Source organism: Schistocerca piceifrons, chromosome 5 (assembly GCF_021461385.2).
Source record: "Schistocerca piceifrons isolate TAMUIC-IGC-003096 chromosome 5, iqSchPice1.1, whole genome shotgun sequence".
NCBI classification, from domain to species: Eukaryota; Metazoa; Arthropoda; class Insecta; order Orthoptera; family Acrididae; genus Schistocerca; species Schistocerca piceifrons.
Window position 1 is genome coordinate 633,187,089 of NC_060142.1, and position 16,408 is coordinate 633,203,496.

Genomic DNA, 16,408 nt, shown 5'->3' on the forward strand with positions numbered 1-16,408 from the left:
GATCAAAGTAATTTTAAAGTGAATTTCCTCCATTAGTACACATTTTGACGAATACCATTCAGCCGGCCGCTGTGGTCGAGCGGTTCTAGGCCCTTCAGTCCAGGACCGCGCGCCTGCTACGGTCGCAGGTTCGAACCCTGCCTCGAACATGGATGTGTGTGATGTCCTTAGTTAGGTTTAGGTAATTTCTAAGTCTAGGGGACTGACGACCTCAGATGTTAAGTCCCATAGTGCTTAGAGCCATTTGAACCATTTTTAACACCATTCACACGGATAAAATATCACGTCCACCCTACAACTGGCCCTAGATTATCCAGTGACAGCAGACAAACACAAATGGTGTCCAATTACATCCATAGTTAAAGGATATGATCAAATGTGCTGCAATCTTGGGTCTTGAATCACATTCTTTTCTGCTCCCGATACGAATCACTGACTAAACTATGTTTGACCTGTTGGGAGCTAGCGCAAAATATTATCTACCTGACGATAATCTAATTTATGTAATGTAGAAACCGGTTATGTAAACTTACACTGTTGGTGTGCTCGCATAAAACGGCCCAGAACGATTTACAAACGTGACTCACAGAGTGCTACTGCTAAGAAACATTCGGTTTTTTATCATATTTTTGTACATACACGCACGGCTGTCTTTCCAGATACTGCCCACAGGGGCATGGGTGGCCTCTGCATGACAGCAGCTGTCTCTTGCCACTGCAGATTGTTCAAGGGTCCTGCGAGCTCTCGCTCTCGTGGCACAAATTATTCTCACTACCTGCAATTACTGTTAGTATTGTTATTGTAGAGGCAGTGAATAGCGTAACAGCTACCAAACTCTGACACTTGATGATTAAACCAATGGCTCCAGCACCAGGGAATGCCTGGAAAAGGTTTATTACTAGAATATGTTGGTATTCTTCAGAGCCGACAGTGGTGCCATGCAGATACTGCAAGTCTCAAGGTGCCAGTAAATTATTCGTCTCTTTCAGCTGAAGATGCTCAAACTATGCGATGGACGAGTGTCTCACCTGTACTGAAATATAATACTATATATAAGAAACCAGTGGGAGTGGTGTGGCCGGCCGGGGTGGCCGGGCGGTTCTAGGCGCTACAGCCTGGAACCGCGTGACCGCTATGGTCGCATGTTCGAATCCTGCCTCAGGCATTGATGTGTGTGATGTCCTTAGGTTGGTTAGGTTTAAGTAGTTCTAAGTTCAATGGGACTGATGACCTCAGAAGTAGAGTCCCATAGTGCTCAGAGCCATTTGAACCATTTGAGTGGTGTGTCACCTACCCATAGCCGTGAGTAGGTGCCATCCTGCCTAAAACCATGTAACCAGAGAGAAAAATAATCGTTTCCTATTGACTAAATGGTTTTAGGATATAAATACGAGTTGTTTCGATGCGAAGAGTCATTTCAATCTGAGACTCGCCAGCAGCAATATCAACTGCGCTCAGTGAATCAGCAGAGAGGAAACGCCATGATGGAAACAATGATTCATCATGAGCCAATAAGCGATTATAATTTGACTCCAGTGATCCTACAGATATATAATAAAGATGTTTTCATTTGCATGTTTGTGTGTGTAGGAAGTCCAGCAATCGCGACAAGTCACTCCGTAGTCGCTGGCGCTTTTGGAGGCAGATGTCACAAGTCAATATGGCGATTCGAATGTGGGCTACCGAGATCCTACAACGTTTCTCAATGCCTGTTGAGCTCATGTGGAATGTGTCTTTTTAGGAAGGACTTAGCATGCTCACTTCTGGCTATTGATGCGGTGCTTCCAACTATTTACAACACATCTAATGTCAGTGGACATTATGTTTTCCACGGACCTACCTATAGTTTCCAGGACCTACCAAAATTGTAGAGGCTGAACCCTGATCATTCAATTGACGTATACAGCCTGGCTGTTGATAGCGAGGCAGAAGATTATCATGAGCACGCTGTGCACAACAAAGAAGTCAAGTATGAGACAGTTGGACTCCTCCAATTTTCAAAACTACTCCGTTAATCCCTTAACCATATAAATTTTTTGTTACTCTGCAAAGGTGATAAGCAACATTACATGTGGGTTAAAAAAATGGCCCGTCTCATCCCAGTCGAGTAACAAGCAACTTACAAGAAATTTTTGCCATAAATATAGAAGAGTTACACCAAGAGACAAGTTCTAGAAAGGCACCTCATTGATTTCTGAAGCAAGGAACCGAGTATGAAAAGTCCTTAAAGTTTAAGAGCGCCCTCCACTAACAGCGATTTCCCTTCATCGTATATGCTGTCTCCTAGCTCCTGTGGCACTTTGTGAAGACGACCCCACTGTCTGCGACTCAACCTTCCAGTAAAGTATATACCGTGTGCTCTATGCTCGTTTGACTCGAGTCATAGCAAATTCGATTCGGAAGTTGGGAATAATCCTTGCGACATGGTTGCTTACTGAGCTCGCAGGACAGGCATGGTAAGTAGAGGGGACTTCCTTGCAACAGCGTTCGTACGACCGACTCACAGCAGAATGTTGTCTTATACTAGCAGGCAGTTGATTGTCGTATCTGCAGTATGCTGTTGGGTAGAGAAGCAGAAACTCCACGTAGAGAAGATTGTCATGTAATACCGAAGTTCCTAAGTACAGCTCAAACCGTGTGCAATGTGAAGCACAAACTGCCATGGCACATACCTGTCAACATTCACATTTTGGGCGGGTTCAGCACTTGGGTGACTTCAGCTACAAAGATAAAGTCAGTACAATTCCTGATACCCGTGAAATGCAGATTTCTTTTACCAAGAGAATCACGCTAAAATAACGCTACGCTTGCTGGATTCGTTTAATCTTCGTGCTCGTGTCTGTTGGAAGAATGTGCTACATCTTCATCTATATCGACTCCGCAATCCACCTTAACGGAGAGTGGTGGAGGGTACCCATATCTCTATTAGTCATTTCCTTTCCTGTTCCACACACAAACAGAACGAGGGAAAAACGACTGTCTATATGCAACCGTATGAGCCCTAATTTCTGGTATCTTATATTCAAGGCCCTTATGGGAAATGTACGTTGGAGGCAGTACAACGTTTTGTAGTCAGCTTCAGACGCCGGTTCTCTAAATTTTCTCAAAAGTGTTCTCGAAAAGAACGTCGGCTTCCCTCCAGGAAGTCCCATTTGAGTTCCCGAAGCATCTCCGTAACACTTGCGTGTTGTTCGAACCTACCAGTAACAAATTTAGCAGCCCGCCACTGAATTTCTTCAATGACTTCCTTTAATCTGACCTGGTACGGATCCCAAACACTCGAACAGTACTCAAGAATATGTCGTACCAGCGTCCTATAGGCCGTCTCCTTTACGGATAAACTACTCTTCCCTAGAATTCTCCCAATAAATCGAAATCGACCACCCACCTTTCTTATTACTATCTTGATATGCTCGTTCCATTTCATAACGCTTTGCAACGTTGGGTCCAGATATTTAAGGGACATGACTGTATCAAGCAGAACACTAGTAATACAGTATACAGACATTACAGGTTTGATATTCCTCCTCATCCGCATTAACTTACGTTTTTCAACATTTAGTGCTAGTTGCCATTCATCACACCAACTAGAAATTTCGTCTGAGACATCTTCTATCCTCCTACGGTCACACAACTTCGACACCTTACCGTAGACCGCAGCATTATCAGCAAACAACCCAAGAGTGCTCCTCGCCCTGTGCGCCAAATCATTTATCTATATAGAAAATAATAGCTGTCCTATTACACGGGGGCACTCCTCACAATACCCTTGTTTCTGAAGAATATTCGCAGTCGAGGACAACATACTGGGTTCTATAACTTAAGAAGCCTTCAAGCCACTCACGTATCTGAGGACATATTACATATGCTCGTACGTTCTTTACCAGCTTGCAATGGGGCACCGTGCCACGTCAAACGCCTTCTGGATATCAAGAAATATAGAATCTGCATGTTCTCCTTCATCCGTAGTTCGCAGCATATCACGTGAGAAAAGGGCAAGTTCAGTTTCGCACGACTCATACTTTCTAAAAACATACTGATTCGTGGATATAAGCTTCTCAGTCTCAAGAAAATTTTTGTGCTATCTGAGAATATGTTCCAGGATTCTGCAGAGTACGGATATTGGTCTGTAATTTAGCGAGTCCGTTCTCTTATACACAGAAGTCACCTGCGCTTTTTTCCAGTCGCTTGGCACTTCGCGCTGGGCGAGAGATACACGATAAATGCACGATAGGTAAGAGGCCAAAGCTTTAGTGTACTCTCTGTAAAATGGGGCTGGGATTCCATCCGGACCTGATGGCTTGTTTGTCTTCAACTCCTTCAGCTCTTTCTCTACGGCAGGGATCCTTATTACAGTATCATCTATATGGTAGTGTGTTCGATGGTCAAACGACGGTATGCTTGTATGATTCTCGTGCTTGAAGATTTCTTGAAAGTGAAATTTAAAGCTTCGGCTTTCGTTTTGGTACCTTCAACTGCCACACCGGACTGGTCAACAAGTGACTGCGTGAAAGCCTTAGACCCACTCAGTAGTTTTATAAAGCACCAGAATTTTCTCCCGTTCTCGCCAGAAATTTTGGTAAGGTGGTAGTAATTGTATGCTTCATACATAGATCTTTTCACAGACGCACAATTCTGTACTACTCATCGCTTGTCATCGTTTGTGCGTCCCCTTTTGAGCCGAGAGTGCAACAGACTCTGCTGCCTCACCAGTTCCCGAATAGCGTTATTAAACCATGGTTGGTCTTTTCCGTCCATGATCCACTTACTAGGCACATTATTCTCTAGACTACGTTTCAGAATCTGCTTGCCCATAACTGACAGATCAGCAAGATGGCGGCTGCAGTGTAACATGTTTTAAGTTCGGCTCGCGAAATTTAGTTGAATTCGAAGGTGCTCTCGCAGGTGTTCCTGTCTACTACCAGTGGAAATTGTGTAAACAACAGTGATCTATGTGGGGGTATTATGTTTTCTGTGCTGTACCAACATTTAAGCATAGTTAACAAGAAAGTCAACATCAGCGTGGAAGCAGTAGGCGCGGTGGGCCTGCCCCTGGAGTAAGCGATAAAGACAATATCGATCTGTTACCAGGCACTGTATCACATACAGTAACGGTAGCAATATTGGCCAAAATGCGTGAAACCGCTGAGGTTAATACCGCCGAAATTACAGAATTAAAAAAGTCTGTGTCTGAGTACAAGATAAAAGCACGAGCGTTGGCAGTAAAACCATCTGCCGCGTCAGACGAGCTAGAACAGTGCCAAAGGCGAGATAGGCTACGACTGTTTGGCGTAGCAGAAAATAAGGAAGAAGACACAGGCAACCTGCTTATACGGGTTGAACGTGAAAAATTAGGCGTTGAGGTGACTAAGGCAGACATTGACAGGAGCCATCGTGTGGGACGAAAACTAACAGGTGCTACTAAACATCGTCCAATAATAGTTAAATTCGTGTCATACCGAAAAAGGGCACAAATCTTTATCCAAAAGAAGAGGTCAGAAAAGACAGGGCTTACAACAGGGGAAGATCTGACAAGCGAACGGCTAAAGATTCTAGACAGTAACATATCCCATTTCGATCTTCAGAATGTGTAGACTCCGGATGGCAGAGTAATCATCAAGACAGCAGGTGGAAAGAAGACAGTCACAAACATGACAGAACTGAACAGTGTTTGGTGAAGCTACTCGAGCCAAAAGTGCAAACTTAACACCATTTGCGTACTAACAAAGTGTAACATCCCCTACACTCAGATATACTGTATTGTAAATGTATTAACTTTTTAATTATCCCAATATTTGTACCTCCTACTATTTGTTTTTGTAATTGTATTAAATTTGTATTATTTTTGTACCTGTAGCTGTAAAGTTTACGTAATTTTAGTTACTGTTAATACTGGTTTTATTTGCTCACTTTATTTTCTTCCATTCCGTAATAGTACCATTGCAATTATTAGCCTCTCCTTTAGTTCATTAGTCACCCATCTCTTCGGTTTAAATTGTTCATAAAAAAGTCACTATCAGTGTCACTTTAGTAAATTTAAATTTAATTGTAGCTTCCTACAATAATCTATTAGTTATTAAACTTACTTCTCTCTGCTGGCAGCATCGGCCTTTTAAATCACTCCCCCGCCCCCCTTTTTTTTCTTTCCACCCTAATCTGCTTCAAATACACTAACTACATTTCATATTTTACGACAGAGGATACACAGTCACACACAGCCGTCACTGTTTCGGTCATATTCCCCTCGCACCAAATACTGCTACTCCATTTTCTATAACCCCGGAACCTCAGGAAATCTCTTGCGATCACCTTTCTTTCTGCACTCGCCGAGTAGCAAACAGGGCGCGCAAAATCTCGGACATCCATGCGGAATGTCACTTGGCGGAAGCAGCGGCCAGTGCCCCTCGTGGCAGGTATGCCTAACAAAGGGACAAACCAATCTGTCACCCTACTCCAGGCTGCTCAGCGGAACGCGTCAGAGCTGTTAGTAGTGCACTGCAACATCCAGTCTTTACCTGTACATTACGAAGAACTTAGCCTCCTCTTCAACCAACTAAACTACCACGTAATCCTCTATACGAAACTTGGTTAAAACCACACATATCCTCTGCATCTACTCATCTCCCAGGGTACACATTGCTTAGCGCAGACAGATAAAAAAAGCGAGGTGCCGGTGTCGACGCATATATACGAACAGATCTAAAAGCGAAAGTCTTATGTACGTCAAACACTGCTGAAGAAGAAGAGGCTGAATTTATGTTGTTGTTGTTGTGGTCTTCAGTCCTGAGACTGGTTTGATGCAGCTCTCCATGCTACTCTATCCTGTGCAAGCTTCTTCATCTCCCAGTACCTACTGCAACCTACATCCTTCTGAATCTGCTTAGTGTATTCATCTCTTAGTCTCCCTCTACGATTTTTACCCTCCACGCTGCCCTCCAATACTAAATTGGTGATCCCTTGATGTCTCAGAACATGTCCTACCAACCGATCCCTTCTTCTGGTCAAGTTGTGCCACAAACATATCTTCTCCCCAATCCTATTCAATACTTCCTCATTAGTTATGTGATCTACCCATCTAATCTTCAGCATTCTTTTGTAGCACCACATTTCGAAAGCTTCTATTCTCTTCTTGTCCAAACTATTTACTGTCCATGTTTCACTTCCATACATGGCTACACTCCATACAAATACTTTCAGAAATGACTTGCTGACACTTAAATCTATACTCGATGTTAACAAATTTCTCTTCTTCAGAAACGCTTTCCTTGCCATTGCCAGTCTACATTTTATATCGTCTCTACTTCGACCATCATCAGTTATTTTGCTCCCCAAAGAGCAAAACTCCTTTACTACTTTAAGTGTCTCATTTCCTAATCTAATACCCTCAACATCACCCGACTTAATTCGACTACATTCCATTATCCTCGTTTTGCTTTTGTTGATGTTCATCTTATATCCTCCCTTCAAGACACCATCCATTCCGTTCAACTGCTCTTCCAAGTCCTTTGCTGTCTCTGACAGAATAACAATGTCATCGGCGAACCTCAAAGTTTTTATTTGTTCCCCATGGATTTTAATACCTACTCCGAATTTTGTTTTGTTTCCTTTACTGCTTGCTCAATATACAGATTGAATAACATCGGGAAGAGGCTACAACCCTGTCTTACTCCCTTCCCAACCACTGCTTCCCTCTCATGTCCCTCGACTCTTATAACTGCCATTTGGTTTCTGTACAAATTGTAAATAGCCTTTCGCTCCCTGTATTTTACCCCTGCCACCTTCAGAATTTGAAAGAGAGTATTCCAGTCAACATTGTCAAAAGCTTTCTCTAAGTCTACAAATGCTAGAAACGTAGGTTTGCCTTTCCTTAATCTTTCTTCTAAGATAAGTCGTAAGGTCAGTATTGCCTCACTTGTTCCAGTATTTCTACGGAATCCAAACTGATCTTCCCCGAGGTCGGCTTCTACTAGTTTTTCCATTCGTCTGTAAAGAACTCGTGTTAGTATTTTGCAGCTGTGGCTTATTAAACTGATTGCTCGGTAATTCTCACATCTGTCAACACCTGCTTTCTTTGGGATTGGAATTATTATATTCTTCTTGAAGTCTGAGGGTATTTCGCCTGTTTCATACATCTTGCTCACCAGATGGTAGAGTTTTGTCAGGACTGGCTCTCCCAAGGCCGTCAGTAGTTCCAATGGAATGTTGTCTACTCCGGGGGCCTTGTTTCGACTCAGGTCTTTCAGTGCTCTGTCAAACTCTTCACGCGGTATCGTATCTCCCATTTCATCTTCACCTACATGCTCTTCCATTTCCATAATATTGTCCTCAAGTACATCGCCCTTGTATAGACCCTCTATATGCTCCTTCCACCTTTCTGCTCTCCCTTCTTTGCTTAGAACTGGGTTTCCATCTGAGCTCTTGATATTCATGCAAGTGGTTCTCCTTTCTCCAAAGGTCTCTTTACTTTTCCTGTAGGCAGTATCTATCTCACCCCTAGTGAGATAAGCCTCTACATCCTTACATTTGTCCTCTAGCCATCCCTGCTTAGCCATTTTGCACTTCCTGTCGATCTCATTTTTGAGACGTTTGTATTCCTTTTTGCCTGCTTCATCTACTGCATTTTTATATATTCTTCTTTCATCAAATAAATTCAATATTTCTTCTGTTACCCAAGGATTTCTACTAGCCCTCGTCTTTTTACCTACTTGGTCCTCTGCTGCCTTCACTACTTCATCCCTCAAAGCTACCTATTCTTCTTCTACTGTATTTCTTTCCCCCATTTCTGTCAATTGTTCTATTATGCTCTCTCTGAAACTCTGTACAACCTCTGGTTCTTTCAATTTATCCAGGTCCCATCTCCTTAAATTCCCACCTTTTTGCAGTTTCTTCAGTTTTAATCTACAGTTCATAACCAATAGATTGTGGTCAGAGTCCACATCTTCCCCCTGGAAATGTCTTACAATTGAAAACCTGGTTCCTAAATCTCTGTCTTACTATTATATAATCTATCTGATACCTTTTAGTATCTCCAGGGTTCTTCCATGTATACAACCTTCTATCACGATTCTTAAACCACGTGTTAGCTATGATTATGTTATGCTCTGTGCAAAATTCTACCAGGCGGCTTCCTCTTTCATTTCTTATCCCCAATCCATATTCACCCACTACGTTTCCTTCTCTCCCTTTTCCTACTGACGAATTCCAGTCGCCCATGACTATTAAATTTTCGTCTCCCTTCACTATCTGAATAATTTCTTTTATTTCATCATAAATTTCTTCAATTTCTTCGTCATCTGCAGAGCTAGTTGGCATATAAACTTGTACTACTGTAGTAGGTGTGGGCTTCGTATCTATCTTGGCGACAATAATGCATTCACTATGCTGTTTGTAGTAGCTTACCCGCATTCCTATTTTCCTATTCATTATTAAACCTACTCCTGCATTACCCCTATTTGACTTTGTGTTTATAACCCTGTAGTCACCTGACCAGAAGTCTTGTTCTTACTGCCACCGAACTTCACTAATTCCCACTATATCTAACTTTAACCTATCCATTTCCCTTTTTAAATTTTCTAACCTACCTGCCCGATTAAGGGATCTGACATTCCACGCTCCGATCCGTAGAACGCCAGTTTTCTTTCTCCTGATAACAACGTCCTCTTGAGTAGTCCCCGCCCGGAGATCCGAATGGGGGATTATTTTACCTCCGGAATATTTTACCCAAGAGGATGCCATCATCATATAATCATACAGTAAAGCTGCATGTCCTCGGGAAAAATTACGGCCGTAGTTTCCCCTTGCTTTCAGCCGTTCGCAGTACCAGCACAGCGAGGCCGTTTTGGTTATTGTTACAAGGCCAGATCAGTCAATCATCCAGACTGTTGTCCTTGCAACTACTGAAAAGGTTGCTGCCCCTCTTCAGGAACCACACGTTTGTCTGGCCTCTCAACAGATACCCCTCCGTTGTGGTTGTACCTACGGTACGACTATCTGTATCGCTGAGGCACGCAAGCCTCCCCACCAACGGCAAAGTCCATGGTTCATGGGGGGGGGGGGGGGGGGGGAATTTATGTTCACTGAAATAAATATACAAAGTCGGAAGTGCTTGACTGGTGTCTTCTCTGCACATGATATAATATTCCTGGCCTACTCTGTGCAGCTCCCAAACATCAAATCGCGTTACATAACTTTTGGGAACATGAAACGTATTGATCTTGACGCTCCAACAGCCGATTGCTCAGAAATCTCATCGCATCAAATAATCAGAGATCCTAGAGTCGATGGCAAAATTAATGAACTTGGTGATAAACTCACTGCCCTGTATGACAAACATGCACCTGTACGCACAATCCGTGTAAGACAATCTCCTGCTCCATGGCTGATAACTGAACTACGTCAAATGATGAATAATAGGGATGGTGCCCACAGGCGCTTCGGGGCAGATCATAAGCCCGAGCGTTTCCAAGAATATAGAAAGCTGCGGAACAGAGTGGAACAATGTATTCGCAATGCTAAAATCAGGCACGCCCGCTCCCTTGTATGCAGCGATCTGACGCCCACGACTCTGTGGAAGAATCTCCGCAGCTTGGGGGTCGAAAAGGCATGTCTCAGTTAACGGATTTAATGAATTCTATGCACCTCTGAATACCCATACAGCTGATAATTACCGTCCACAAGAATCCCCTAACTGGATAACTAACCAAGATACCTTCCATCTAAAACAGATAACAATAAATACGGCAAGAAAAGCAATAATGAGAATCTCTTCTGATGCGAAAGGCAATGACAGTATCAGTATAACGATGATTTAGAATGTTGGCGATATCTTAGTACCTGTCTTAACTGATATATTTAATTTTTCCCCAGTGAACGGAATATACCCCACTGCATGCAAAAGAAGCATAATTCGATTCATCCTTAAGATCGTAAACCCGCAACTGCCTAGTGATTACCGACCAATTAGCAAACTGCCTACTGTTTCCAAAGCACTTGAATATATTGTTCATAATCAAATCACTGAAGACCTGCACGAATTCAACCTATATGACAAATTTCAATCCGGTTTCTGTAAATACCACAGCACAAACGCTGCTGTAATTAAAGTAACTGATGACCTGAAATATCCCATCGACAGCCGAAAGGCAACAATATTGACGCTACTAGACTTCATCAAAGCTTTTGACACTGTTAACTTTGGCATACTGCTTAGGAAAATGCGACAGCTTAATTTCTCAGATAGTGCTATGAGGTGGTTTTAAAGCTACTTAAAAGACAGACAGCAGTGTGTTGTCTGTGTAAACGAAAGATCTTCCTGGAAACATGTCTCCTTAGGAGTGCCACAAGGATCAGTCTTAAGGCCACTTATGTTTTCTTTATATGTCAATGATATTTCGTCGGTTCTGTCCTCCCGTAAATATCATTTCTATGCCGACGACCTCCAGCTGTATCTAAGCGTCAGACCTAAGATATAAACACTGCAATCGCTCAGATGAATGATGGTCCAATACCATATCAGAAAACAGTTAAGAACTTGGGTGTAACTTTGGATGAGCATCTCAACTGGGCAGAGAATACAGTCGCAGTGTGCCGAAAGACGTCCGCTTGTCTCATGCTCTCAAAAAGTTTCGGAACGTATTTCCACAGGACATGAAACGCCAGCTCGTGCAAGCACTCGTTCTACCGAACCTCCACTATTGTGATGTAATTCAACAAGGCACGAGTAGTGAAAACAAAAGACAGTTAGAACTGACCATGAATACCTGTGTGAGTTACACCTGCAACATTCGCCGCTATGATCAAGTTAGTGCTTCATACTCCCAGCTAGGGTGGCTGCGACCGGACAAATTGCGTGACTACCATGGTTTGTGTCTACTTCACCGGCTCCTCGTCACGCAAGCACCCCAGTACCTTGCTTCAGAGATTAAACACCTTTCATGCCATCATAATCGAAACACGAGGTCACTGTTATTGGGTATCCTAACCTCGCCCACTCACCAAACAAAAACATTTGCAAACTCCTTCTCTGTCGCCGCTGTCCGCCTCTGGAACAAACTGTCCCTTACCTTGCGCAAAATTCAATCTCCTGCTGCTTTTAAGAAGAAGTTGAAGCATTTCCTACTATCATCCTGATAACGTTTTCGACAAAATTAATGTACATGGCCAATCCTCCCCTCTGTCAAATAGCAACGCTAGTGTCTCCTATCTTGCTCCTTTCTCTTCTTCCTCTTCATCTATCTCCAATAGCCAAACAATCTTCTTTTCCTTTATATTTCCTTTGTAAGTAGGCTGTTTAGGTTTTTTATTGGTAACGGCACCTCTGTATGAAAATCACTGGCTGTGCTGTGTGCAGTCTGTGGCTGCTTTGCATTGTTGTAATACTCGCCATTGTAGTGTTAGGCAGCTGGCTGTGAACAGCGCGTAGCGTTGCGCAGTTGGAGGTGAGCCGCCAGCAGTGGTGGATGTGGGGAGAGAGATGGCGGAGTTTTGTAATTTGTCATGAACTGCTATATTTATATATGATGATATCAAGGTAAATACATTGTTTGTTCTCTATTAATATCTTTCATTTGCTAACTATCGCTATCAGTAGTTACTGCCTTCCATAGTTTGAATCTTTTATTTAGTTGGCAGTAGTGGCGCTCGCTGTATTGCAGTAGCTTGAGCAGCGAAGATTTTTGTGAGGTAAGTGATTTGTGAAAGGTATAGTTTAATGTTAGTCAGGGCCATTCTTTTGTAGGGAATTTTGAAAGTCAGACTGCGTTGCGCTAACAAAATATTGTGTGTCAGGTTAAGCACAGTCATGTATAATTGTTCAAAAGGGGACGTTTCACACCTTAACTGTGTTTCATCATATCCATATTCCTCTCCTCCCTCCGCCATCAGTCTCCCTCATACCCCCTGCTGCTAGCAATCCTATCTAAAATCTCTCTCTATCATAATGTCTAATTATAACAGTACTTATCGTCTACGAATATAAGCTGTATGTGTATGTATCTTCCCAAGCATACCTTGGTAATTGTTTATTTAACTTTTGTACTAGATGTAGTTCAACATGCCTACTAAAACACATGAAAGCAAAATAAGTAGAATGCCTGGCAAGATGTAAGAGAGGGCCCGGTGGCCCTAATCTCGCCAGGTTAAATAAATAAATAATTTCCTCTACGTCCATCCTACTGGAACTAAGTAAGATGCTAACAAGAGCTAACATGCTCTTTCTAGCAGAAGTACTCTCCTAGCCTTATTGACTGACTTTTTTACTTACGCAATCAAAGTTGCTATAGTGACGTCATGATCGCTAATCCCCGTTTCTGTACTGAAGTTGTCGGTAAGTTCTGGGCTATTTGTAGCTACAAGGTCTAAGATATTTCCAATGCGTGTGGGCTGCTGAACTATCTGCTCAAGACAGTTTTCTGAAAACGTGTTCAAAAGTACTTAGCATGACTGTGTGTCTGTAACCCAAGTAATGAATCCACAGACATCGCAGTCTATACTCGGCAGGTTGAAGTAGCCTCCAACGAGCAATGCGTGACCTAGCTATTTACGCGCTGCTGACCATAGACATTCTTTGAATGACTCTCGATCTATTACAGCAGAATCGCGTGACCGGTAAAAACCTTCAACAGTTAACTTGGTTTCATCTAGACCTGTTATACGCGATCAGATAATTTCACTGTCATACCCAACTTCGACCTCAATAGAGGCACTATTTTTGTCAACTGCAATGAGCACTCACCCTCCGATGGGCTCTAATCTGTCGTTTCGATATAAGCTCCATAAATCACTACATATCTCAGAACGCTCCACTTCAAGTTTCAGCCAGTCTCGGCACCGAGAATAATTTGAGCGCAATAACTTTGCTGGAAAGCAGTAAACTCGAAAACTTTGTTACAAATACTTCTACAATTTGCTGATAAAATTTTGACACGCGAATTGTCTTTACACTGAACGCGGTCTGACTTCCCTTGCTGCCTATCGAGTGGCGACTGTTCATCAGAGTACATCAAACTATCACCTAGCGCAGAAAACCCTCATGTGTGCCCTACAATAACTCTGCTACAAAAGTAGCTTCTTCCTTTGTGTAGTCCACGCTTGACCTTCCAAGGGGAAAGCTACAAGTCGCTAACTGATAACTCAGGTCTAGAGATCTGCAGCCAACATCGTCACAGAGACGACGAGTCCTTTTGTTGAGACTCTCCATTCGCCTCCAAACCAAAGGACCCCAGCCAACTCTGGTAATAATGCTGCAAGTTGCGAGCTCTGCTCGCACCCAACCCGTGAGGCCAGCTGTATTCACCACTTCCGCCAGCTGCGTGTGTGAGCTGAGAACAGTCTCAGAATCCATGCGGCAGTTATCGTTTGTGCCGATGTGAGCCCCAGCTTGCACACGACTGCCCCCTGCACGTTCGACAGCTGCAGGTAAGGCCATTTCCTCATCTCGGACGAGGTCCCCAAGCAGACGTACCAAGTACACATTAGCTTTCTTGTTATTAGATTGTACATGAACACCAATTTTAACCTGCTTGCTGTTCTCTTAGAGAAATTTTGTAGTGTATGCCTAGGCACATGTTCTCAGGATCCTGCCATCTATTACATCACCACAGGGCTTTCATGCGACACAGTGTTAAGAGGAACACGTTCAGCATCAAACTGTTGACTGATGTTGACAGGCTGCTCTTCTTCGAACACGAGATTCGTGGAGGACTTTGCTAGTGTGTGCACAAGTATACCAAGCTAAATAACCCAAAATGAGTGAGGAGAAGTGCAAGCCGTCTGATGATTTACGTTACAACCTTTACTGGGATGTAAACATCAGTGGACATGCAACAACGACTACCATGGATGTCAACTGGGGTAACTGTCAGACTGAAGATAAAGATGCATGATGTGCCTGTGGATGTTGGTGAAGGATATGTTCTGGAGGTCGAGTCAGCGTAACACACCCATCTGTATGACACACATAGCGACTTGCCAGTAAATTTAAATGCTGTACACAGAATGTTCAAAAAGAAAGAAAATGTAAATACTGAATAGAATCGTTACACAGAAAGTGGAAATACTGTAAATAGAGTCAAAATGGGGAACATAATACAAAATTGTATTTACAGTAATATATATATATATATATATATATATATATATACTGTATATATTATATATATATATTGTTGTCATCTTCACTCCAGGGACTGGTTTGATGCAACTCTCCATGCTACTCCATCCTGTGTACGCTTCTCCATGTCCCAGTACCTACTGCAACCTACATCCTTCTGAATCTGTTTAATGTATTCATCTCTTGGTCTCCCTCTCCAGTACTAAATTGGTGATCCCTTGATGCCTCAGAATATGTCCTACAAATCAATCCCTTCTTCTAGTCAAGTTGTGCCACAAATATCTCCTCTCCCCAATTCTATTCAGTACCTCCTCATTAGTTATGTGATCTACCCATCTAATCTTCAGCATCCCTCTGCAGCACCACATTTCGAAAGCTTCTATTCTCTTTTTGTCTAAACTGTTTATCGTCCATGTTTCACTTCCATACATAGCTACACTCCATACAAATACTTTCAGGAAAGACTTCCTGACACTTAAATCAATACTCGATGTTAAATTTCTCTTCTTCAGAAACGCTTTCCTAGCCATTGCCATTCTACATTTTATATCCTCTCTACTTCGACCATTATCAGTTATTTTGCTCCCCAAATAGCAAAACCCCTTTACTACTTTAAGCGTCTCATTACCTAATCTAATACCCTCAGCATCACCCGATTTAATCCGACTACATTCCATTATCCTCGTTTTGCTTTTGTTGATGTTCATCTTATATCCTCCTTTCAAGACACCGTCCATTCCGTTCAGCTGCTCTTCCAGGTCCTTTTCTTTCTCTGACAGAATTACAATGTCATCGGCGAACCTCAAAGTTTTAATTCCTTCTCCATGGATTTTAATTCCTACTCCAAATTTTTCTTTTGTTTCCTTTATTGCTTGCTCAATATACAGATTGAACAACATTGGTGGTAGGCTACAACCCTGTCTCACTCCCCTCCCAACCACTGCTTCTCTTTCACACACACACACACACACACACACACACACACACACAGAGAGAGAGAGAGAGAGAGAGAGAGAGAGAGAGAGAGAGAGAGAAAGTTTACTGTGTAAATACACTGTCACAAAATACTGTAAAAAATTAGTTTTACAAATTATTTTACATAAAAACATTGTGTGTACAACATCAGAAACAAATAAGTTTGTGAACTAAAGAAAAAATAGTTGTTAATAAAGAAGCAAAACGTTATTGTAAAGAAGTGTTGTAAAAGTAAAATTTTTTCATAATGACAAACAATTAGTTATCTTGTCATGCAATGTTATTATTTCCAACACCTGTCACTAAAATATTATAGTTTATAAC